The sequence below is a fragment of the Halichoerus grypus genome, chromosome 14 (assembly GCF_964656455.1).
Source record: "Halichoerus grypus chromosome 14, mHalGry1.hap1.1, whole genome shotgun sequence".
Lineage (NCBI taxonomy): Eukaryota > Metazoa > Chordata > Mammalia > Carnivora > Phocidae > Halichoerus > Halichoerus grypus.
The window spans coordinates 22,245,390-22,270,918 of NC_135725.1; the positions used below are offsets into that span (position 1 = coordinate 22,245,390).

The 25,529-nt window shown below is 40.8% G+C and overlaps 1 long non-coding RNA gene across 2 annotated transcripts in view; it reads right to left on the reverse strand.

The window, feature by feature from the left end:
- LOC144380059 (uncharacterized) overlaps positions 1-19,142 on the reverse strand; it is a 159,776-nt gene extending 140,634 nt beyond the window's left edge. For both annotated transcript variants that reach the window (XR_013443808.1, XR_013443809.1), the window contains exons 1-2: positions 18,689-19,142; positions 3,863-3,901 (exon numbers count right to left, since the gene is read on the reverse strand). This is a non-coding gene — a long non-coding RNA (uncharacterized LOC144380059). The remainder of the gene's footprint in view (positions 1-3,862; positions 3,902-18,688) is intronic.
- Between the last annotated feature and the right edge of the window lie 6,387 nt (positions 19,143-25,529).

A 25,529-nucleotide genomic window follows, 5' to 3' on the forward strand; every position in this document is an offset into this window, starting at 1 on the left:
GCTAAAATATAAATGTATGCACATAATTCTCTAAGCCAGACTTTTTTGGGTTCTTGTTCTCTTTAACTTTTAATTTTGTTCCTTCCCATCTGATTTCCTACCCTGAATCATCACAACACCCCAAGTTGAAGATGTTAATGACCAACATATTCTCACCCACTGTTTTAGTTTCTCATTGTTTTAGTTGTTTTATTTTACTTGGAAATTTTACTGGGATTTAAAATGATGCCACACAACAGGTGAGTTTGGACCATTCCATCAACATAACAGCCCCATTTTCTCTTTGGTGCCACTGTTATTGGCTTTATTGTTCATGAGCTCTTCAGTTCTGAGTAAAATCAACCATCTAATAGCACTAAGTCTCAGTCAACGAGTTTTAACTTTTGGACCTATGAGTCTGCAGTCCATTTTATTCCATTTGTTTATTTTAACTAAATGTCACCGACTTTGAACTGTTTAATCTGAAGCATCTTTGAACTGTTTAATCCGAAGCATCTGATCTCTCCTGTTCTTGGATGGCTAGAATTTGGCAAGCCAAAATGTTAACTACAAGAATAGAAAAGAAGAAACACCGAAACTAATGAATTCACTGGAAATGGTTAGCAGTCTAAAGAAAATATGACCATCTGGGTTAAGTTATTATAGGTTATGGATTGGGCTTTCTGTTTGGTTTGGCTTGGAGCAGAGGGAAGTTTTCCCTCCTATCACCCTTCTACACTTGGTATAGAAGCACAGTGCCAGATAGTATTATTCCGTGAGGGGCTTTAGATCTTCGGCAAGGCTATCCCATTAGACAAGCAAATCTACGTGAATCTTGCACATGATGGAAATTGGAACGCTTTCTCACATATATTCACACAGCTTCCTGAACTTTGCCCTGGAATGCACAGGGAACATAGTGTATGGTCTACTTTCACTAGATCCAGGCACCTCAGGTTCAGGTGAGCAACTCTGTCTTAAATTACCTACCCAGGTGAGTATGACCTAGCTAGCTGAAGGCTAAGCACAATCTGAGAGAGTCTTTTCACCTAACATAGGCAAGGACTGGTGCAGGCTCTCCTGATTGATTTGTGGCTGTCCCAGGGAAGGGAACAGGATGAATGTGAGCCCAACCCTACTCTAGCAGGAGGTAATACTGGCCTAGATGCCCCTCAATAAAGGAATACAGAAAAATAAATGGTCATTGGGAGATTTCAAGGAGAGGAAAAGTTAATGATTCTCCACAAAATTCTATCTGGATTGAAAAAAATAATTCTGTTTTTATCCCCTAAACCTAGGAGAAATTCTTACAGAATAGTAAAACTAATAGTAGCCAAAGCTAATGGAGTGTTTTAAAAAGTATTTTATTCTTTCTCAATGAAGCTCCCCATATAAGATTACATTTTCAGAAGGAGCTAAAAGTTATTTTGCCAAAATTAAAAGCATAGTTAGAAATTCTGCTCCAAATACAATGGTCTGCTGGATTTGAAATACTGCTCCAGAGACAAGCCACATGGCGCTAGAGAATACCTGAATCAGCAGAAGGTGGGGAGGACTGTGAAGATGGTATTTATTATGTCTTGAGACGACTCTATAGGTCACTGCTGATTTCTGTTTACACTGTGCTGACCTTTCACACTCCGGAGCAGTTTGTTCAGCTGTGATCTACAACCAAGAGCACATGCAGTATGTCATCTGTGGGGCCCTGGGCGAGCCAACCAGTATACCCACAAAAAGAGGCAGTACATGGACCGAGAAACGTCCATCAGCCTGCAGTTCTTTGAATTGTCTGTTTTCTCATTCTGTACTTTTGTACTAACAAAAATTTACAAGTCTTGGGATACTAGTGTAAAGCATGATCCGAACAGACTGGATTTTAACAAAGTGATTATTTCCACTTTACATTATGGTAACTGCAAAATGAGCCTGTAGAAACAATCCTATCTCTAGGTCATTATTTTACCCATCTCAATTAGGGTATGTTCAGTACTGGAGTGCAACATAACACTTTTTGTAATGGTCTATGCCAACTCTTTCGCAAAGGATTATTTGAGGTCACCAAGCTGTGATTGTAAAGAAACCATGTGCAGTTCTTTCATCCTTTGAGATTGATGTCTGTGTTCTGACTTGTTGGGGGTCTGTTTCTTGAATTTGGAGCTCCCTGATCATTTTATCTAGCCATTCAAAAGCAGAAGATTCCTTCTGTTCTTCCTGGACGTGATTGCTTAACTTTGCTGCCACAGGGAAAATGCTTTGTGATTATTTCGAGGCTAAAAAAAAAAAAGTCTCATACATATGTAACGTAAGCGATAATAATATAGTGTTTGTTTCCCAGACAGAACTCCAATTCCAGGGACTGAACTACTTTGGTCACTCACTCCTGACCGACAGTATTAGCTCATGAGGGGGGGGGCTCTCAAAGAGGAACTCCCATATACAGATTACCCTTAATGATGGCCTCCTCTAGAAAACCTTCCACATACTCTGTGCTCACTTAGCATGGTGTACTCCCCCACAACAGCAGTCCACACTGTACCATCACCCCACATAACTGGCTATTTGAGGGCAGGACTTTATTCATCCATACAGCATCAGTTCCGAGCACAGTACCTGACAAACAGTAGGCAATCGATAAATGTGGAAGTAAATAGTGATTCTTTTACTTCTTTAAAATCCATTGCTACCTTGGGCTCTGAAGCCATGGATACCTTTAAAAAAGGAGAAGGACTGAGAAAGAAAAAAAAGAGAAGGACAGGGAGAGGGAAGAGAAGAAGGAAAGAATGAGAGAAGAGGAAAGAAAACAAAAGATTAAAAGAAAGAAAGGAATAAAAGAAAGGAAAGAAGGAAATGCAGGGAAACCCATAGCTCTGTGTCTAACATAAGGAATGAGGGCATAATAAAAGAAATCATGTAGATGAATATAAAGTAATCAAGTAAGCATTATTTTTTGAAGATGAAACAAACAGAATTTAGAATCTGTTTCCAGCAACAGAGCAGACTCATCCCTCCAGGCAGAGCTAAAATGCTGAATAAAATATTTAAAATGTCATTTGAATGCATAGCTTGGCTAGCAGGAAAATATAAGGGTGGATTGGAGGCCAGAGATGAAAAGTGTGAATCTAGAAAGGTAAGCAAGCAGTAAAGAAAGAACTTGTCTTAGGACTATCTAAAAATCCTCAAAAGACCTATAACTCAGGGGCTCCTGGGTGGTGTAATTGGTTAAGCGTCCAGCTCTTGATTTCTGCTCAGCTCATGATCTCAGGGTCGTGAGATCGAGCCCCGCATCAGGCTCCACGCTCAGCACGGAGTCTGCTTAGGATTCTCCCTCTCCCTTTGCCCCTCCCTACCACTCATATGCTATCTCTAAAATAAATAAATAAAATCTTAAAAAAAAAAAAAAAGAGGCCAGGCCTATAACTCATTTTGCCCTGGGCTGTACCCCAGCTCTCCTATGAGAACAGGTCAGATTGAAAAGCTTTGGCATAAAGTACCCCCTCCACACAATACCCTCTCCTGCCCACCCAAATACACACACTCCCAGAGGGCAGAGGAAAAAAACATCCATACACTTTACAGAAGGAGATGTTGGGCATGTATGCCTCACTGAGCTTTGGCTTTGCATTTAGATGAAGTAGAAAAAAAAAAAATTATACCATGAGAATTTCTAACCAGAAACCCCATTTATTTAGGTATGAGAGAAGGATTCCTTCTGTCTGTATGACTCCCAAGAAATTACACATGGAAAAAAAATTCCTTTAAGTGGTCCAGCCATCACACTCACAAGCCATGAACGAAAGAGAAGAAAAGGAGAAAGACATACCACTTCCATTTCCCAGAGGTTGTACACACCAATTCTGGCCACAATTTACTCATATGAACTTACCTAGCTGCATCTGCCACCTTTATTCTGGGTTCCAGGATTCTATTGATAAAGAGAAATGGAAGAATGAATACTGGGGTGGGGGGAGGGGGGGTAAGCTCTGTCTTTACTTCCAAATACTGAGATGACCTCCAAGAGAGAATTAAGGTAATACTTGTACCTCAGACATCTTTCCAGTTAGTGACAGAATTTTTGCGTTTTATTGTGGAATAAATCAATTTTGTTTGTCTTTACATTTTCATTAAAAAATATAATGAGATAAAAAAATGTATGTGAAATTGGGAATCAATTTCCTAAATAATAAGAAAAGGGGAAGAAGAACCCAAGAACAACAAGTCATATAAACTGCAATTAAAGTTCTTTTACCGGGGGAACTTGGAAGTTTCTAGGATAGATGAACCTGATCAGAACTGAAGCAGCCTTATTGTTTCTTATCTCTTTTCTTTCATTTTTCTCCTCATAACACAAATTTCCTCAAAAGAGCATAGTGGCAAAGCACCCCTGCAGAGGTGGAAAAACAGGGAAATAACTGGTTTCTTTTTGATGAATGAAGCATAGGAAATTGTCATCTTAAGTATTGAAAAGGTTTAAAAAAAGAGGTTTTCTATACTAAGATAGCATCTTTAAACAAAACAAAACAGTGGGACGCCTGAGTGGCTCAGTAGGCTAAGCATCTGCCTTCCTGCTTTCAGCTCAGGTCATGATCCCAGAGTCCTGTGAGCCCCACATCAGGCTCCCCACTCAGTGGGAAGTCTACTTCTCCCTCTCCCTCTGCCTGCCGCTCCCCCTGCTTGTGTGCTCTCTCTCTCCTGTCAAATAAATAAATAAAATCTTTTAAAAAAAAAAAAAAACAGCAAATCCACAGCTACTGTTACTAAATGTTCTTTGCAGAAGGGAAGTGTAAGTTTCTCTCTGTGGGATTAGCTTTATATCAAAAACAAACAAAAACCACAACACCAAATCTGAAAATCCACAAGACAGGCATGTGCAATTTTTCAGATATAAGGGGGATATTTTGTCTTTTTATGTGGTGCCTCCAACTAATCAACCAAAAATAAATAAATACATAAATAAATAAATAACACTGTTGTGCAAATATCAAAATAGCAGTGACTAGTGGGAATGATTATTCTGGCTAAGTGAAAGAGAAAACTGTTATGGGCTAGTTTCAGGATATGAAGAGGACAGTCTCACATTCTCTTGCACACTCAAACATACATCTATACCGTATACTTTTGCTGAGTTCCAACAACCATTTATATCAGCACAAAAGATCTCCAAATGATTCAGCTCTATAATCTGAATTTTCAGTGTCTCTACTTAGTCCCTGCACATGAATAGCAATAAATCTACAATAATCTAGTGCCACAAGACAGGAGGAAAACAAACAAAACACCTCTGCAAAAAAGTGAGTGCTGCTAAAGAGCATTTTGCCGTCTAGTTTTTTAACGAATCTGTTAAGGGTTTTCCTTATAGCAGCAGGTCATACACTTCACTGGTCTTCTCCCTTCCCCCTCTATTTCTGGAATTCCCTGGGTACAGGATAGGAAGACACCAAAATGCAGAATTTACCCAATGGCCTTAACTCTCCAAAAGACTGGGATTATGAAAAACATTAAAGATATTTAGTTAAGTTGCAATTTGATATGAGTGTATTTTGTAGGATTGTTTTGGGTTTCATTGTAACATAGATCCATATAAAAAAGCTTAACCAAACAGGGCTTTATGTTTCTCTTGTGACAAGTGGAGGAGTAGGCCATCCTGCTCTATCTTTTCACGCTGCCATCTTTCGCACTTTTCTTTCATCCTCATGGTCTCAATGTGGCAGCTACACCTGCAGGCACATTCCAGACACGCAGAGACACAAGGGACAAAGAGGAAAACGAAATGTCTATATCAAGAAAGCAAAACTTTCCTAGATATCCCTAACAGAATTCAGCTTAGGTCTTGCTGGCCAGAATTGAAGGAAAAGCTGCAGGAAAGGCTAGACGATGCGCTATTTTCACTAGACATACTGCCACATCAAACAAATCAAGGTCCTAAATAGGAAAGATATGAAAAATGGTATAAATATTTAATGCCAAAATTCTGGAATTTCAATCCTTGGAAAAATAAAGCTTCTCAGAGGAAAGTGCAATATCATATTCACTTTTTGCTCTCCAAGTGCTGAAACATAGCACATAGTCATTCAGTAACTATTTCTTGAGTTCCTGTTATATGCCAGGGGCTGCCTTAGGTGCTTGGGATACATCCAGATAAAAATTCTTGTCCCCTTAGATCTTACCTTCTAGCAGGCAGAGACAAATAATAAACCACAGTCTCAATAGATAAATACACTCTATAGCTTATTCATAGGTGATAAATTCTATGGGAAAAAAGGTATAGCTGAGTAAGGAGAATTTGGAGTGGAAGGTTGAATGGATGGGTTATAACAAAAATAAACATAATTTTGTATTAATTTGCTCTTCTTTTTACCTCAGACCCTTCTAATTTCTGGAACATATAGTGTGTTTTATCTTAGAAAAAAGAAAAAAAAACAGTTCATTATTTTTTCAACTCATTCTTGAAAGGGCTGAATCCAGCTGCTGTTATTTACACAAGAAATGTCAATGATTGTGTCAGGTAGTGTGTTAGGCTAGACATTGCTTCACACAGGGGGAACTGTTTGCAATTTACTTAAAGGGTCTAATTCCATAAGGAAAAAGGAAAATTCTGAGGAAAAAAAGAGCAATCAACAAAGAGAAAATGCTCTCCTGACCTAGTGCCTTTTGAGTGTCAGAAGCATGGTCTTTCTGGGGAAGGTGGCTTTTCAGTGGGCATAGTGCAACTGAACTCTCTTCTGCTTTAAATCATAAAAATAAGAACTACACACAGACACACACACACACACACACACGAAGTTACATTTCAGAGTTTAAAAAAAAAAAAAATCCAAAATCAACATCTCCCAAGGGATTGGAGTTTGATTGATTTTATTTAAAGTCTGGGTGGGTTTCTGACCACTAAATATTTGCTTAATTATCCCAGCAATGAAGAGTGATGCTCTCATTAGCAGGGGTTAGAAGCCCATCTGTGTTCTCTGTCAGTTTTTTGTATAGGATTGTAAACCTGCAAATTGCATGTACAGTTGGGGAGTTGGAAAATTGTAATTGCAGCTCTGATATTCATTATGCTGTGAACTTGGGTAAGGCAATTTTTTCCCTGGGCCTTGGCCTATTTGTGCATAAACTGTAGCTAACAGTACTCCACAACAATACACAATTTCAATATTTTAATGCTAAGCCAAAAAGTCTTGTCTTCTGTACTACTCATTAGCAAAAAAAACTGATGCTCTCCCAGATCCTGAAGCTGAGGTTATTACACAGAATCCAAAGAAATTACTACACAGTTAGAAAGTAAGAGGAATCTTATCACTTTGGAATTTGCAAGCACAGAAATCGCAAACATGCCATGTCCCCTGTCCCTGAAGAAAAGTGAAAATGAATATTTCTCCAGAAGGATGTGAAATACTGTGAGATGAATTTCACAAGTGTTTAGGGATTTAAATGACCAAACCAAAGTCATTTGATAGTTACTCTCAGCAGGGGCAAATCCAGACTTTGCAGGCCTGGAGCTTTTACATTTTTGTCAGAGAGAGAGAGAGGAGCTCTTTAGTAAAAGGAATACTTACTGAATATTTCTTTAGAATGAAAAAAAGTCACAACACATAATAATTTTTTTAATGGAGAATATCACAAAAGTCACAAGATGTATAAAAAACTGACATTGTAACTTCTTGATGCACTGCCCTAATACTTTTCCCTACAATTTTTTGTCTGCATCCTTGACCATCTCTTCACATAACAACAATTTTGAAAAGCACTTTCAGAGGCAGATTTACCATGAAGCAGATAAAGCTTCAGCTTCAGGGCCTCTCACTCCCATGGGTCCCTTACCAGGCCCTATACCAATTTTGTATTTTCTTCAATTCCCATCACAAAAGAAAAAAAAAATTATGGTGTTTTCCTAACTGTGTATGTTACATTATCAGACTATATTCCTGAGAGGAAAGAACTTTCATTTACTAGGCTTCGATGAGAACCAAATTTTCTACTAAGAACTGAGGATTGGACAAATTATCCCTATTAGTTTCTGACTCTGTACATTTCAAATTTTGTTTTTCCTCCACTACTCACACCCTTACGGTGCTGGGTTATGAAACACGTTCATAGTGCAAGACCACTGCTTCCTCACACCTTCATGGTACAACACCGGGTCAACTGGCAAAATAGGCAGGAGGAACATTCCAGGAAGCCATTCCCATAGCAGGACACCTAGCCTAATTCCCATTCTAAATAAACACTCTCTATGTACTTCTAAAAGTGACTATGAAGCATGTAAATACATCTCACCAAACCCAAACTACATGTATCCCCAACTCAATTTCCTCTTAGGTAAACACATATGGCCATTATAATACCACCCTATGCAAGAGAAAGAATAGTGGAAGGAAAGCTGGAATGGAAAGAGACCATGATCTTGGAGGGAGGAAAGATGGTGGAAGAGTAGGGGACCTCGTTTCATCTGGTCCCTCGAATTTAGCTGGATTATCTATCAAACCATTCTGAACACCCATGAATTCAGCCTGAGATGTAAGAAAGAGACCATGATCTTAATATGTTTCAAATGTTTTACTTTTACAAATTTTATACATATGATCTTGCAACTGAGTGGCCCTGAGTTGAAACATCATTCACTTAATGGTAAATCTTTACTGATTCGGAGTCCTAAGGGCTCCACACGTTTCCATGATGGGGGTGATGCCTCAGAGGAAGTAAATGGCTACACAGGTGTATAATATTCTGAGCTTCAGAAATAGCATTTTGGCATTTCTAGCTCATTCAAATCTGGAGATGTGAATTCTGGTTTGGATTTCCGAGGCCACATATGATTCTCTCAACTGTGATTCACTCATCTATCAAGTTACCCAAAAAATACTTATGGAATTCCATCATCAAGAGACTATGCTAAAGGTTGTAGTTGACAGAAGAATAAGTAAGCCACAGTTCCTGCCCTTAAGGGATCTAGAATCTAGTGGAAAAGAAAAAAATACATAACGCAAGGCAGACTGCATTGGAAGAAGAAAGGAAGGAGATGTTCAAATTAAGAGTCCAGGATGGTCAAACTGTGAGATCATTCATCTGAATAATTTTATAAACTCTGATCCTCTCTGATTCTCAGTTTCCCCATCTATAAAATGCAGGTAGTAATATTCATCTCACAAGACTAATGTAAGGATTAAAGGAGATAAAATTATACAAAATTGCCTAAATTTAAAGCTTTCTGTAAATATCATTCCCTCGAAGCAAAAGCAATCTTATTCTTTTATATATCTGCTTTTGTTCTAATGCTCAATAAATCTCTGTTGAAAGTAGAATAGTAAATAACCAGGTGAATGAAATAAAAATATAAGAAGAGATGTAAGGACTTCCAAGGGAATATCTGATCTTACCCAAGCCTTAAAGGATGTTTTGAACATGGTGAAGAGATAACAAGAATGCATCAGACAGGAGCCTTTCAATGACAAATGACACACTCAAACTGGCTTCATCAAAAAAGAGGGAACAGTTGGCTCATGAAACTGGGGAAATTTGGCCCCAGGCTGGCAGAGCACTGGTATCCAAACAATATTCTCAGAACCAGACTCTCTCCACTGCTCAGCTTTGCTTTTCTTCATGTTGGCTTTATTCCCAGGCAAGCTCTTCCCATGCCATGGCCAATGGTCATCTTCAGCTCCAGGTTTGTTTACATGGGCCCAAATCTGCAATCTCTGTGGAAAGAGTCTCAAATTTGGAACATGCTAATGAAGATGGTTGGAGGGGTGGCATACCTTCGGGGAGGCGTTCCACCCAACCTGAATTTTGGACACTGAGAATGGGGAATGGGTAGATCCCTAAAAACATCCAGCAGCTTAAATAGAAGGGGGGTAAAGAATTTCTGTGGAATTCTCCTACAAAGGACATTTCAGGTAGAGAAGAAAACAAGAGCAAAAGCTCAAATGTTTACTGAGTACACACTGCCATGGTGTCTGGGAGGACAGAGAGGTGAGAAGGATGTGATTCTGGCCTCAGGTAAGGGAGGTAAGGCATGTCTGAAAAATAAACAACTATAATCCAAGATAGGAAGTGAGTAAAGCCTTAAAAAGGTAGATAAATATCATTCATTCAGAGAAGGCAGAGATCTCTTTCAACTGGAAGGACTGGAAACCTTTCAGAAAAGACCTGGCACCTGAATTTGATTTTGAAGGAGCCTGCAGGAAAATGGTATTCATAAATCATCTCAAAATCAGCCCTGGCATTGGCTTTTGGAACTGTGGACATCAGAACTTCCAGTCATTTCTCAAATCATCATCATGGTCAAAGATCAGAGTGGAAACAAAGGCAGATAAGAAAGGTTACAGGGTGGTTTGTATTGTGGCAAGAGTTATACTGCCTGGGCTAAAATCTCCATTTTTAATATCAAGTAATTATATGTTCTTGTATTTGTCTCTTTATTCGTCAATTTAACTAGATGTCTTTCTTTTATTGAGGTAGAGTTCACAGAACATAAAATCAAGCATTTTAAAGGGTACAATTCAGTGGCATTTAGTACATTCACAAGGTTGTTCAATCATTACCTCTATCTAGTTCCAAAATATTCTCATCTCCCTAAAAGGAAAACCCATACCCATTAAACAGTCACTCCCCATTACCCCATCCCCCATGTCCCCTAGCCTCTGGCAACCACTCATCCGCTTTCTGTCTCTATGGATTTCCCCGTTTCTGAATACTTCGTGTAAACGAAATCATATAATATGTGACTTCTTGTGTCTGGCTTTTTTACTTAACACAATATTTTCAAGGTTAACTGAACCTCTTTTGATATTCCTTCCCATAGTCTATAATGTGGGGCTATAAATATCAACTAAGTTCTACTGCCTAGCAGCACTCCTGAAATGGGCCTTCTACCATATAATGTCCACTCACCCTGGTAATCCGTATGCCCCAGGGGTCATGTCTTAAGAAGTTCTTTGGGCTCTTCTGTAGACATAAGCAAGTCTTGATGTATAACGACTGTAAATTAGCTGTTTGCATGCTGGATGCTTGCAGACTCCAAAACACATTCTTTGGCCATACAGAACCCCTTCACCAAGGATAGTCAGTCAAGAAGCCCAAGAAGTAGGCAGAAAGCAGGGTGGCAGCTCAGCCTTCAATCCTATCCCCCACCTTTTTATCCTTTATCACAAAATTTAACACCTCAAAGGTTCTTAGGGAACACCCAGTTTTTTACATAATGAAACTGAGGCACTACAAACTTAAAAAAATATCACATAGGCAGAGAGTATCAGAGCTCATATAAAAGCTCAGACATTCATGGGCTAAATTCAGTGTTCTCAGATACGACATGGTGTCTAGTACTTTTCTCTCTAGAAGCAAGCACCAAGTGTAAGAAAGCAGCAAATCTAAAGAAAACCTCTTAACTCTGGGAAAGCTGAAAGGAGTCTCAACTAGCTGTGTTTTAATTTGTGCAAATAATAAATGAGGTAACACTGTCCTTCACAAAGGAAGAGAGAAGCTGGTGTATCTGCATCCCACCCTCTCATTTTGGATTTGCTCCCCAGGGCACTGAAATTGAATGACCCATACTGGGGGAGAGGGTAGGATTAGGGGACAATGTTTAGGATTCAAGGGCAATGAAGGCATCTTATTCATTCAGGAGCAGCTAAAATGCTCTTTCTCCCTCCCTGAAAAAATCGCTCGTAAATGGGAGCTAAGATCCTTCTAGGTAGAAATGCAAGCCTGTAAATACCATGTCAGGATCTTGATTTTTTTGTAACATAAAGTTAATGATGCTTAAAATATGCACAATATGTACCCCTGTGGAACACTGAATTATCTTGATGTCTGAACTTCGGGGATGGTCTATAAAGAAAATAATTCAGAAGTGAGTAGACATAGTCAGTATTGTAAAACGCAATTAGGGAGGGGGGCGGGGAAGCGCCAGATGCATATGCAGCCGAATTGAGGGGGAAACAAAACAATGCTCCAATGTGCTCATCTTTGTTTTTTAATCCCATCTTTGAAAGATTTACTTTCTGAATTTTTGCCTGACAGATTTGTGAGCATTTCCTTGGGACAATTTACTTCTTTCTTTTTACTTTCCGGGAAAAGGTGCTTTCAAAAACAAGCCAACTGGACCGTTTTCTCCCTGCAGAGCAACAACACTCAAACCCTCTGCACCTAAAACAAACAAATAAACCAAAAAAGAAAAAAAAAAAAATTCTTCTAACTAATATTTAGGCTTTCAAAAGCAGGTTGGCTTCGAGCCTCGCTAGGATAATCATTTGCACCTTCCTTCAGCCACACATAATACAGTCTTTATTCAGCAAATAGCAAAGTCGTTTCCCAGCAAGTCAAAGGTCACTTTTTGCTGTATTAATAGCTGCTCTGGGAGGGTCAGTGTTGTGCTATCCTACATTTTTTCCAGGGCCTGGAGATGCAATTTCCTACAATCTGCAGGCAATTTCCTACCAATTTTCTTGGGGAGCTAATAGGCTGTGACAGGAGATGGAGCTAGCAAGCAGCAGGCGGCTTCAGAAAAGACAAATTGCATCTCTGCCACCTAACTGGGCAATCTAGATCGACAGAGTTTATAGCTTTGTAGTGTTATTGGGCCCCATGCTAACAGCAAATCATTCACGCTGCTCGCTGAATTTCATATTCCCTTCCTTCCGACTTTGTTATTGCCACATATCACTTTGTAGCACTTTCCCTGGAAACTGCAGTAAAAAACGGGATCACATATATATTAGGGACTTAAATGTCTCCTCAATTGCTTACCAGAAATTATTAGCATTCAATAATTTCTGTTTATGGAGTTAGGGCTAAGCTGGTGATTTTTAAGTGAAGGGATGGGAAGGTTGGAAAGAAGAGCCAAAAAGGAATGAAGAAGATGCTGTGCAACAGGTTGCAGCCCTTTGGCCAGCACAGGAGAAGTTATTTCTTCTATCTAGCAGGTCCATGTGCTTGTGTACAGTCAAATGCATTTCAAAAAATTATATAAACACTTGCAAAATGTGCTCCTGACACTGATTGATGCTTTGCCTAGATTGTTTTTAAAAAGTTAACAGTTTGGGGCGCCTGGGTGTCTCAGTCGTTAAGCGTCTGCCTTCTGCTCAGGTCGTGATCCCAGGGTCCTGGGATCGAGCCCCACATCAGGCTCCCTGCTCGGTGGGAAGCCTGCTTCTCCCTCTCCCACTCCCCCTGCTTGTGTTCCCTCTCTTCGCTGTGTCTTTGTCAAATAAATAAAATCTTTAAAATAAATAAATAAATAGTTAACAGTTTAATACAACAGTGGAAATGCTTTCATAGGATTCAAAAGAAACACCCTTATTTTACTGAAATAGTCTTCCTTATTATGTAAGTAATACACATTCAACCTGAAAGATTTAGAAAAGAGAAGGTGGAAAAAAGTCTGATTAAAAAAAACACCTAGCCATTGTATCAACTCAAGCATTTTTTTCAATTAATTTACAAGAGTACTACTCTGGGCCAGGAACTGCACAAAAATGAGTAAGACAGGCTCCTGCTGCCAGGGATTTCAGTCTAGTGGAGGAGACGGGCATGCGAAAAGATAAGTTGTAAGACAATGTGCCCCGGGATCTGAATGCTAAATGTGAAGACAGGGGGAACAGACCACCTGCAAAATTAAATTGAGGGGAGAAGCAGAACAGCTCAGATGGAGTTAAATAGTGCAGGTAAATAAACAGCAGAGATTCAGAGTCGGCTCTGCTTTCCTTAAAGTGGTTCTATTTGAGAGGATCGATGTGCAAATAGTAACCAAAGCACCCTCATTATTTGCATCTAGAGACCATCACTTGAAAAGCATATAAACAGTAATGTTTTGGACGACATGATCTATGCTATAATGACTGTACTAATATTAGAGTAATATCACAGTAACTCCACCCTCACCCTGGTATAAGAAGGCTGGAAGGAGCTTAGGGTTACAGGGTCTGCACAGAAGAGGGCGTGGAGCAGAGTATGTGTCCGAGAGAAATGCAGAATTCCAACCTAATCTTAGGAACTTCATTTCTAAATGATATCTAACTCCGAGAACTCAGAAGCCTGGGACATTTAAAACAAACTGATCTTTACAGATGAGTAAAACTGAAGCAGAAACACCTCTCATTTCTCTGGACTAGATTAGGCGGCCACTGGCAGAACTGTTTAGTCTCTGCTGTATTTGTTGATACCTCCATAAAAAATTAGTGTTCTGATGCTGTCTTTTTCAGCTATCACACCAGGTATGTGTAGAGGTAAACAAAAAGGATCACCTCAGTGGCAGAAAAGGAAAGGTTTTGGTGTGGCAATTTTTAAACCTCGGGGATTTGCGGGGCTGATTTCAGCAGATCATCCTGGCTCACTGGTTTTGAGAGCAGGCAGGGGAGGTTCACTCAAGTAGGAGAAATGTGAAGGATTCCAGCAAAATTTTTTGTTCTAAATGATCTCTTCCACTTGCTATTTATGAATCTGAAACTTCATCATCCATATTTATTCCTATCCTGAAGGCTTACTTAGATGACCATCAGCCTTAAAGACAGAATGTGTTTTAATCTCAAGGTGTTCAGAGCCAGGCCTACAATAATCCTTGGTGTAAATGACTGGCTGAATTGAATAGAATCAAGAGTCCCTATATTAAAATGCAAATACCCTCTGGTATAAACCAGTCACTACCAAGTACCCCCACCTGAGGAGGTTCTAGTTGAACAATCTGGGCAAAGGTCTGACATCTGCATGTTTCACTCTCCTGCCTCGCTGATTTAGAAAACCACTGGGACAAGCATGGGGTGAGAGGCGTGGAATAGACATCAAAGTACACGCAGAAGGAACCTCTAAGGACACGATGACACACTGTGGAAAGAGCATATGAATGGGCCCTCCATTCAAAACCAAAAACTTTAAATCTTACGAGCTATGGGAACCTAGCCAAGTGACCTAGTCAGAACACTTTATTTCCTTATCTACTATAGTGTGAGCGGTTATAAGGGTCACAGGAGATAATACTTGTGAAGCTCACCCCATTACGGCCAGGACTGGCAGAGCACCTTGCACAGAGGAGGCTGATAATTAAATGGCAGCTCTTCTCTCTTCCTCTCCTCCTCCTCTTCCTCATCATCCTCCCCCCTCCTTCCTTCTCCTCCTCCTTTTCATCCCCTCCTGCCCCCAGTCGACAGTGGGATATACTATCCTCCCCTGCCTAAGCCATCCCTGACAACATGAAATGCAAAGCTCCTCCACAGTTTCTCAAGGATCCACATGGATTCAGTCCAAGCACTGGGTACGGTGTTCTCTCTGCATCCTCCCTCCTTCCCTTTCTCTGTCATTGCATTCTCTTGGGCATAACTTCCAAATGGGTGAGCCATCATAGAATACTATTACACCAGAATGGATGCTCTCAGTTCCTTCTTGCCATTTCTAGACATAATGGTTTTTAATCAGATTCTGTACCACTTCTTGGATGCTGCGTTCACTTTGCTCTTTCCATAAGTATCAGAAAAGTGAGCCCTAAACTTAATACCACTGGAACCATATGACTCAAAATGGCACCCTGTGGCTTGAAAGAAGCAAAGGGCTTCATTAAGCGTTTTACTTGCTACTTGAAGAATTAGGTGAGGGAGAAAATTTAGCTCATTATATTTCCTTCATAGATAAAGACAAATTAAGGACCTGTCCAAGATCACACAATACTTCATATATTCCTCAATTTCAGAATTAAAAGAAAAACTTACGGGCATATTTTCATGACCTTCATGGACTTAGATATAAAGGGTTCAGACTCTATGACTGTCATGGGGGCATCTAAGAATTAGGAATGAACTAGGAAAGGTCACTGTTGAGACAAAAAAAATTACATCTTTCATATCTGCTTAACCTTTAAGACTAAATGCCCATCAGTTACTGAATCTAAGAATACTTAGAAATAATGTTGAATGAAATTAGTAAAGCTTGCAATTTTTCATAATATGAATAAATGAGACAGAATTAAAAATATTTCCTACTTAAATTAACACTGTCCAGTGGGAAAGAAAATTAGTTTATGCTTAGTAGAAAGATACATAAAATTTTACTATAATTCAGCCCTAAGGAATTTTTTAATTACCTCAGTAATGAAAAATGTAAAATTACTGTGACTGCATGTGCTGGGATCTTTCAACACCCATTCCTCAGCTTTAAACCACTTGCCATTTGAATATCTAATTTCATATGTATTATATGTCCAAAATGTTTGGCCCTTCAAAAGACAGGAGTATAAGATAACATCTAGCAATAACTTGTACTCAACAAGGGGAAAAAATGGTAATATCCACAGATTGTACAAATCCAACTGAGTTCAAATTCCAGCTACTCATTTCTTAATCAAGAACAGTGACAAAATCACAAATTCCATTGCTGCTCTGTCTTCAGAATTAGGTCCAACGAATCAAAAATGACAACCTTTACTAGTTTGTGTGATCTCGCCAAGGATTAAGCCAAAAAAATATTTTCCCAATCAGCAAATGTTCCTATGAATGGATTGGCCAACAACCCCAAATGCATTTCTTTGAATTATATCTTGCATGCAATTCCATTTTTCCAATGATCCATTAGTTAACCAGAAATACTGTACATATTTTAATGGGTTAGGAGACCTTAAGGGAATTGATGCATCTCAAATGAATGCCTCAGGGGACTCTGGTTCATTGCATAGAAGATAATTCTTTCCTGAAAAGGAGCAAGCTTCATTTGAAATTAAGATTTGGAGATCATAAACAGAATCAATTGAGCCAAGAAGTCTTTTGTAATGTATGGTGCATGGGAGGGAAATGAGCATTTGCAGGTTATGTGGGGAGTAAAAGGAAGGCCTAGTGGAATGGGAGAAACCTTTTCCCCTACCTGTGTCACTTCAGAGCCTGTAAACAGTATGTTTTGTGAAGGAGACTTAAAGGATTTCCCCGGTCAATGTGCTACACTAAGAAGTTCATTCTTGAGAGAGGGAAAAAGAGAGAGAGAGAAAGAGGGAGAAAGAGAGAGAGAAGAGGGAGAATAAATGTTGGTCATGTTCCAGAATATCTTGACGCCATTAACCACAAAATAAGTTATTAGCTTACTGTGAGTGCAGCCAGTTTTTAAAGTAAGGGAGTAATCCACTGTGGACTGCAGCAAGGAAGTGGAACAAAGGGTGTGAAATGAGCAGATGGATTTGATTTTAAACAAATTAGACCCATGACAAGGGATGTAACAAGTCATTTTTCAGTTTTCCATGCTATGGGTTAACTTCCCTTCGTGACCTTTCCAGCCTGCTAGCTCATTTTTCCCCTACCCGGATCTCAGTCCTTTCTGGGGCAGCAGTTTTGTGCTTTGTGATTGTAAACTACTGTCTCTTGCTTCTACTAAACTGATCAAACCAGGCACCACAGGGACTGCCACAGCTGATTGCTTGATTACTTAATCTCCAAACTATTTGTTCTCTTAATCTCAGACTCATTCCTGGACATATTGATAAATACAAGAACAAATGTTCAGGAGATGTCACATCTTTGTAACTCCAGATTCTCAGAACACTCAACGATCCCATACTGGTATATAGTCATCAACGCGGCTGATACCAACCTCAGGCTGACTCATGATATGGATCATCTTTGTCCCTTCCACTCTCTTTAATTCCATGCTTGCCTCCCTGCCCCAACTTCATGTGTTCAATGGCTAAAAGCTACCAGAGGCCAACCCTGTGCAGTGAGGTGAACCCCTCCACCAAGCCTGAACTCCCTAGCAGTATCCACTATCTCAAAATGCCCTGCTGTCATCTCACTACCTCAGTAAAACTCCCATGTCTTTACTGCTAATCTCAGCTAGAGTTTTGGAGGGAAGCAATGGGTATATATAAATTTCATACTAAGAGGTGAATGACTGACCCCTTTGACAAAAATTGCAAGTCTGAAAAAAAAAAAAAAATTGCAAGTCTGCTAACCGACCTTTCCCTGTAGTCCACCTTCACAGAGTTCCCAGGGTGATCTGTCTAAAATGAAAAACTGACCAGCTTCTGATGGTTCCCTGTGACCCACAGAAAATGTTTAAGGCCCCACCCTCACTCCTGGCTTCCCGGCTCCACCCAAACACCCACCATTTTGCCCAGGACTCAAACCTTGCTCCTCCCTCTTCCCATCACAGAACCATACTGAAATATTTACCTTTCCTCTGAACTTTCACAACTTGATTTAGAACACACGTCCTCAGTCACAACCATTTAGCAAAATCTGAGTTCAAAATCTTAGTTCAAGCATCACCTTCTCTGGAAACCTCCTTGACTCGCATCCAATAGCAAAGTTTGCACGGCTCACTCATTGGTGTCAAAATCTTACCTAGCTCATGACAGCAACTCCCGGCAACATTCAGTGGATTTCTGCAAATTCACCCATACCCAAATTGTTCCAATGTCCAGATATAACATGTGAGTGGCAGGACACTTGTGTATTGAGAACAAAAAAACAAAATCATCCAGTGTGTGAACAAATGGCAAAAAATGTGTGGTAGACTCGGGAGCCCACACAAGGAGGCAGCTCGTAGCTGGCTTCCGCTCCCAGAAAGAGGGACACCGAGGCCATGCCCTTTAGTTTCGCCCCGCAGTTAGATGCAAGGGGACAGGCGGAGGGGGGACGAGCTGGGGGAAGCCACCCAGGTTCCAGAAATGATGTCGGCCCCCAAAGCCACCGACAGGTGAGGGTGGTCTGTCTTCCGCTTCTCCCAAACACGCCCTCCAAACCCGTCTTACCTACACAGAGGTCTGTCCTTGCCAGCCTAGCTCTCGCCCCGTGGTGACACAGAAGGCAGAAAATGTGCAGCAGGTAGAGCGTGAGAGGCGACAGGAATGCGGCTCAGTCCTCAGAGCCGCTCCCCAGAGCAGAGGGACGTGCAGGGCACAAGGCGGAACAAGCCGCTACAGGTCACGGACAGGGAGGACGGGGTCGGAAACTGAAAAGGTAGAAGGGTTGGGTTCCAGGAAATTCTTCAGGTGAGCAAGTGTGAGGCTTCCAGACCACTCGGGGAGAGGAAAACTGCAGACGCCAGGAAGGAGTCGTTAACCACTGCTGCAGATCTCGCGAGAAAGTAGAGACGGCCGTCATCCAAAACGGTGCTCGCCCTGGGGTTATTGACCGACAGGGGGCGCAAAGAAGCCTCCTGTGGTTCGGGAAGCTTTTCCATACCGTGAATCTGGGTGGTGAAGGCTAGCCAGATAAAATCAAGGACAAATTTTTAAAAAATTATTGTTTATCTGAAATTCAAATTTAACTGAGTTTCTTGTATTTGCTAAATCTGGCAAACCGAGGACGGTGGTTACATGGGTATAAACCAGTGCTTCTCAATTTGGGGTGATTTTACCCCAGTGGACATTTGTCAGCATCTGGAGACATCTTTGGTTGTCATAACTGGGCTGGGCATGCTACTGACACCTAGAGAGTAGAGGCCGGGGATGCTGCGACACATCCTCCATTGCACAGAGCAGCTCCCACAACAACAGATTTTCCAGCCCAAAGGTCAGTAGTGTTCATCTGTGTAACAATTCAGCAGCTGACATTTGATAGATTCATTCTACTGTATGTATAACACAATAAATGAATTTATGACCAAAAAACAAAAAATTCTGAACCAACAAAATTACTCTGCAATATTAGAAACCTTAAAATGTGTAAACATTTGAATTACTTCAGATAAAGCATCTCAAGAACACAATCGAAAAAAAAAAAAATGAGCTCCCATTTTTAAGTATATTTGTTAACTGGAACGCGCTTCCTTAAATTTGAGTCCATGAGGAGAGTGGGCAATATGGGGGCTCGAGGATTTTGTGAGTTGCATATTTCTTCAACATTTCCATAAGACTTCGTGGCCATGACCCCCTGGGGCATCCCAGCAGACTCACAGGTACACTATGAGATATTTTATATTTTCTTTTCTTTTTTTTTTTCTTTTAAGTGAATTCCACGCCGAGCATGGAGCCCAATGTGGGGCCTGAACTCACGACCCTGAGATCAAGACCTGAGCCGAAGTCAAGAGTCCAACGCTTCACCAACTGAGCCACACAGGTGCCCCAATATTTTACATTTTCAAGGGACACAGAGATGTACTTAAAACAACTGCCAGACGAACGAATTGTATGAACGATTAGCTTGAGCTAATTTACAGTTTTAACATTAAGTCACAAAAAATCAATATGGATCAGGAAATGAGGGGTAGTGGTTTAATCTGATTCTAAAATTTGACAAATTGTTTAGTTTCCAACTGGTGTACACATCCATGAGTAAGTATGGTCATCTAAAAAAACCCAAAAAAACGAAGTTTTTTCCTTCAATTTATGTGTGTTTAAATAGCTACTAAGTTTATAGGACACAAGTATTATTAAGTTGTTTGGATATAACTTAATGCTGTTAGATATTTCTTTTGGCATGGGGTGCCATGAAAACGTTACAGGGTGCCATGAACAAAGAAAGTTTGGGTACCTCTGCCTAAGAGACCTGAATAATGATATAAATTCAGCAGTATTTATATAACACATACCACAATATTTTGCAGTTTTTGAAAATAAATGTGTCTTTTTCCTTAAGGAAAGGGATTGTCTTATCTTTGCCCAAAGACAAGGAATGTTTGCTAAATGACTATTGAAGGAAGGGGGGAGGGGAATGACTTTTCATTTACTTATTTTTATTTTATTTATTTTATCTTTTTAAAGATTTTATTTATTTATTTATTTTATTTGGCAGAGAGAGAGCAGGAGAGCGCAAGCACAAGCAGTGGGAGAGGGAGAAACAGACCCCCGTTGAGCAGGGAGCCCAATGTGGGGCTCAATCCCAGGACCCTGGGATCATGACCTGAGCCGAAGGCAGATGCTTAACCAACTGAGCCACCCAGGTGCCCCAACTTATTTTTAAAACCACTTTTTAAAAAAAGAATTTATTTATTTGACAGAGAAAGAGCAAGAGAGCACAAGCAGGGCAAGTGGCAGAGGGAGAGGGAGAAGCAACCTCCCTACTGAGCAGGGAGCCTGATGTGGGGCTCAATCCCAGGACACTGAGATCATCACCTGAGCCGAAGGCAGACACTTAATTGACTGAGCCACCCAGGCGCCCCTTAAAACCAGTTTTATCAAGGTATGATTGAAAGACCAAAAACTGTATGTATTTAATGTGCACAATTTGGTGAGTTTGGAGATAAATTTACACCTGTGAAGCCATCCCCACCAAAAAACATGTCTTTTTGAAAGAGGGAGCTTGTTACCCTGAGAAGAAAGTAGCTAAGGTGTGATTTCAGTCAATGGGATAAAATATGAAAACCCACAAAAAGAGAAGAAAGGAAGGAAGGGCAATTTGGGACCAGCAGATCTGAGTGGCAGGCTTTCCTTTCCCTGTGTCTTGACATGACAACACGGACACGACAACCCCTTCTGTTCATGGGAGTGGCTTGGCCTCCATGTGAGCACAAAAGGCTCAAGATAAAATTTCCTGGGCTGAACATTAGAGAAGCCGATGTCACCACATCTATCTCATAATCACCAGTGGAAAACAGCCCATTCTTCCTCGAGTTAGCATAGAATTTTCCAGTTGTGTTCAAAGCACTGCCACAGACATGTTCATTTTGTCACCTGCTTCTCACTTAGCAAACAGCACGAACATCACTGGGCCCCCAAAGCCTGGCCCTGGTTCAAATTCTCTGGCTTTCCAGAAGGCATCCAGGCCTCTCTGCTTTTGCACAGGGCAGTATCCCCTTGACCGTTTGCAGTTCCCCGATTGTGTCATATCTAGACACTCACAGGCAAGCACAATTAGTTGCCTCATCTAGTGCCAGGGCAGAAATGCCAAGCTGGTGAGGAAATGAATCAAAACGAATTGAAATTACCTGCAGAGAGCTGATGAGAGAGGCTCAAGCTGCAGCAAACATCAATGAGTGAAAAAAATGATCTGCCTGAGAAAATCAATGAAACCAAAATGAGCTGACCATAGAGAGGAATTCTCTTATATACACAGGTCATGCCTGACCTCAGACATGCTTAGCAAATCCAGCACTTGCCCAGCTTACTAAAGAGAGCATGACCTCTTTCCTCTGTAGCAGTGCTTCTCGAACTTAATCGTGCCCACGAGTTACCTGGGGATCTTGTTAACATGCGGATTCTGAATCAGTAGGTATGGGGTGGGGCTTGAGAATCTACTCTTCTAACACACTGAGGCTGCTGGTATTTAGACCACACTTGAGTTGCAGGCTTCATGGTGTGTTCTCTCTGGACCAGCAGCATCAGCATCATCTGGGAACTTGTTAGAAAGGCAAATTCTTGGACCACAGTCCAGACAGACTGAATCAGAAACTCTGGATACAGGGTATAGAAATCTGAGTTTTAACAAGCTCTCCAGGTGATTCCAGTGCACTCTGAAATTTGAGAACCACAAATATTCTAGATCTGGAGCACTTTTTCATATACATTCATTCCCATCTCTACCATGAAAACTTCTCTTGGTAAACAAACTCTAAGATCTCTTGCCATCCTCTGAAATCATCATCCCTTACATTTCTATTTTATGTCATTAACTTTTCACATGTCCTTATTTGTCTCCTAAATCAATAGCTATTATCTTGTCTTCCAAGCTATATCAAGAGCTACTTGAGAATAGGGACCATACCTTGTTTAGCTCTGTGTCTCCAGTTCAGCAGTGCTTCCCATATACCATGTGATTAATAAATACTTGCTGATAGGCAGATGATACGTGGATTCACACTGAAGCCAAATATGACTAAGCGAGGGGCAGGAATTCAGTTGCTAGTATGAGCATGCTCTTCAAGTGGATAAAATACAGGTATTTGTATTAATTATCTAACATTGCATAACAAACCACAAGAAGAACTTTAATGACTTAAAATAATACTGATTTACTATCTCTCATGGTTTCTGTGAATCAAGAATTTAGGTTGGGCTTGACTGGGCAGTTCTAGCTTGGCTTGCGGTCTCTGATGAGGTTGCAGTCAGATATGGGTGGGCTGAAGTCAACCAAAGGCTTGACTGGGCTTTAAGAATCTGATTTGAAGATGGCTCACTCACATGGTTGACAAATTGGTGCTGGTTGTTAGCAGAGCCCTCAGTTCCTCTCCACAGGGCTGCTTGAGTGACATCACAACATGGCAGCTGGCTTCCCCCAAAGGAAGTCACCCAAAAGACCAAGGCAGAAAATGCTATACTGTCACTTTCTTAGTATTCTGTTGGTTACATCTTCTTTATTCAATGTAGGAAGAGATTACACAGGACCTGAATAGGATAACTGGTGGGCCATCTTGGAGGCTAGCTATTCTATGTATATCTTCTGGTTGCTACAGATAGTAAGTTTGCTCTCAAGGAGTTCATGGTCTTAGGGAGGAAGAAAAAAATAGTAAGCAAGTTCACAAATAAGGATTTAAAACAAGTACATGCATAAAAAAATAACAGAAGGAGACAGATGAGAGAGTGATTTTAGATAATGAAGTCAGGGGACTCTCTGAGGTAATGATAGTTGAGCTGAATGACAAGAAGGAACCTCCATGTGGCAACAAGATGGAAGGAACAGTTGGTGCAAAGGCACTGGACAAACCCGAACAAGCTTGGCATGTTTCAGAAACAAAAAGAAAGGTGAGTGTGTCTAGAGGGTAATAAAGAAACAGGGAGTGCCAGTGAGGAAAGGCCAGCATCCAGAAAGGCAGGAGGGAACCTGGAAGACTTTGGTGTCTCCAAAGCCAAGAAAAGAGTTTCTAAAAGGACAGGGTCATCAACTATTTTAAAAGCTGCTGAGACTCTGAGCAAGAAAAACATAAAACGTTGGTCAATGGGTTTGGCAATAAAAGCATTGGAGACCTTATCAAAAGCAGGTTCCATGGCATGGTTGGGATTAGAAGCCTGAGTGTGTTAAACCAAGGCTGGACTTGAAGAAAGGGAGGGAACTGGTATGGGATTACTCTGAGAAGAAGTAATGTGACACAGAGAGGACAAATATAACAGTCCCTCAGGGGCATGGAGTTCAGCAAGCTTTTTTGAATTCGGGCTTTGAGTTTGGTTTTTGAGCTTTGAGTAGGTTACCCCTATGTGGACTGAAGGTAAGATATAGAAGTCTCTGGAAACATAGCAGTCACTCAGTATATGCACTTTCTATCCTTACCCTTGTGACTGGATTTTATTTAGACCCAACTAATTTGAGACAGCTAATTTGGCAACTTGGGACATTTTTGTTCCTAACTTAATTGAGAATGGTTGTTCTTCTGGTAGCTCTTCTCATTTAACCCATGAGTAGCTATTCAGATTTTAGTGTCTAATTTGCGAAGTAATAAATGAATCTTCTTTTCTACAGTATGCAATTTTAAATTTAGACTTGTCTCTTTTCTTGCACTCTTTGGCTTATTCCTACTGAGTTCCCGTGACTAAATGTGGCTGGGTGCAGACTCACTGCCCCAGGCGTGCCCAGCCTAGGGAATCTCCAATGATCTCAAGGGGGTAGTGAGAATTTTCCTGATTATTGAAATAGTCAACCTTTATTTACTTTAATGATATATATATGCCATAAAGGAGGTTTTTTGGTTTTGTTTTTAACAAATAGATCTCCCCATTGGTTGCCCTGAGGCACACTGGGGAAACCACAGTCCCCTCCGTGGTTGTGATACTCAGCACCAGCAGACTCTATGTTTCCCCACTGTATCTTATTAATATTTTCCTGTTCTCTATGTGCCGCAACCTGAAGGAGGTTAGGAAATACTTAAAAACACTGAGTGGGAGTCAAGGTCAGACCAGGCCTTCTTTCTTTTTTCCTAACTCCTCCTGGATGGGCCCCTGGGTTTCCCTGTCCCTCCTCCCTCCGACTTCCATTGTCCACCCTGCCCTTCTCCTGTGGAGTTCTATCCACTTTCAGGTCGACAGCCTTGTACAGGACAGTATACTCAAGTTCGGGGTTGCTACCTGGAGAAAGAGGTGAGGGAAGAGACTGATAAAATCAGTGATCCACACGTGCGCATAGGTTAGTAATGGCAATCTCCCTGGTGGCTCTGAGGTAGCATGACCCCTACTCAGGAATCCCAACTCCAGGGGCAGTACATCAGGATGTGAAGAACCCTAATGAAGAGTCCATACTCCAGATTCTACAAATGCTTCAGATATTATCTAAATCAGCACCAAGTTTCCTTAATTGGCATAGGGATGTTAGGCTTAAGTTTTTCATTGGAAAACTAAGTATGTTCAAGCTTATAATTATATACATGTACCGCCATCCTGCAGGAACAAGGCAATAAGCCTGCAGAACAACAACTCCAGAACCTTCTCCACTTCCAGAATGCCATGTGGTCCTGCAAGGACTTGTTACCTAATTCAACTAGAAGATTTGCTGACCCTTTCATGCAGGATGCTGTTCAGAACACCCTGAGGACAGAGAACAGGGACTGCTCAAGCCTAGAGGAAAGGTTGTATGCTGTTTTTGAACCTGTTTTCCTACAAAAGTGGGCACATTCTATTGGAGGCCAGATTCCACTTTTAACAGACCACCACTTCAGTTACCTGTTGCTGTGTGATGGACCACCCCAAACTTAGTGGCTTGAAGCAGTGATTTATTCATTTTCAAAAT